Below are 1,495 nucleotides of genomic sequence, written 5' to 3'. Positions count from 1 at the left end.
AAAACATATAGCAATAATAACCAAATATTTGAAAAGTCAATAAGCAGTAAAGTAGAGTTCAAAAGAGTATTAATCAGAAGATTAATCATTAGTCCCAATATCCTTAAATAGTGCATCATCATCATCTTAAGGATCTTGGCTTCTGAAACATGATTCTGCTTGATGATGTCCTCCTGATCTACCTTCCTCTGTCCTTTCATCTGTCCTACGTTCTAATGCTTCCCCCTTTTTGGCATCAATGCGAGTTAGCAGTTCATCCATTCGTCCAGAAAGACTGATAATGCTACCATTCATCATCTCCAAGAATGGGACTTGATTCGAAACACGATCATTTAGGGCCTGAAGGGATTGAGATTGGGACTCAATCTTGGCATCAATTGATTCTAGCTTCAAATCAGTAGCCTCCACTTGAGTTGAAATTGAGCGTAGAGACGATTCATGATCAAAGACAGTTCGTAGAACATCAAATTGTCCAAGAACGATGTTGGCGTGACTAGACAAAACATTTTTCCTAAAAATTTCGGATTCAACTTCAAGCTTAGCCAACGATTCTATCGTTGTAACGACATGTTTCGTTATGCGTTCTCGAAAGAATTTGGTGGCGGCGACTTCACCAGCATGTTCAAAGGATATCTGCTTGACGATCTGTGAAAGTCTGTCAATGTTTTGTTTCAATATGTCAATCTCAAATTCAAGATTAAAGAACTCTTCATCTGAAGATGGACTTCTTGCGAGCATACATTCTGAGATTTTAGCAAGATGCGCAATGTGAGCAATGCGAGATGGTAAATCAGTAGGACGGACAACTAAGGCAGTAGAAGAAATAAGATCTATAGGGGCAATAGAAACAACAGTATTCTGTCTAGCAGAAGATCCTTTAGCAGCAGCAGAGGGTTCAAGAAGTGTTCTTTCTTCTGGTTGCTCGGCTTCCATGGCCTTTAGTTGTTCAGCTGCAGGAATTTGATCATTCAAGATGGCTACCATTTCTGCTTGATGTTCAGCAGAGAAAATCTCCAAATTTGGCAATGATTGAATGGGGCAGCATCTGATTCTGGTGGGTGTTGTTCTGCTGGATGAGCTTCTGGTTGGACCATGTCATCAGCCTAAGCGGCTTCTGATGCAGCAGAGACATTAACAACAATAGACTGAATGACTTCATCCACTGAAGCCAATTCTCGAACAGATAGGAGAGATGAAGACTGAGTAGGCAACTTCGGAGATGCAGGAGTACTAGAGACCTTAGCTTCTGGTGGAGCTGTAGTCTTTTCCTCAGCTGGCTTAGTCTGAGCAAAGTCTGGAATGAAGCCTACTGAATACGGTACAGGTTCTCCAAATGTCTGTTCTTGAGCAAGAAGTTGCTCATTCATCATTCTCAAACGGTCAGATAGAATGTGGATCACATTTTGATCCTGTGCAGTAGTTGGAATCATAGCATCAAAATTAGATTGAAGAGTCTTCAAAACTGATTCCAGCTTTTGTCGTTTCAGCTGCTCAA

This window comes from Primulina tabacum, chromosome 1 (genome assembly GCF_025594145.1).
Source record: "Primulina tabacum isolate GXHZ01 chromosome 1, ASM2559414v2, whole genome shotgun sequence".
Lineage (NCBI taxonomy): Eukaryota > Viridiplantae > Streptophyta > Magnoliopsida > Lamiales > Gesneriaceae > Primulina > Primulina tabacum.
Note: the sequence above shows the minus strand (reverse complement) of the source record.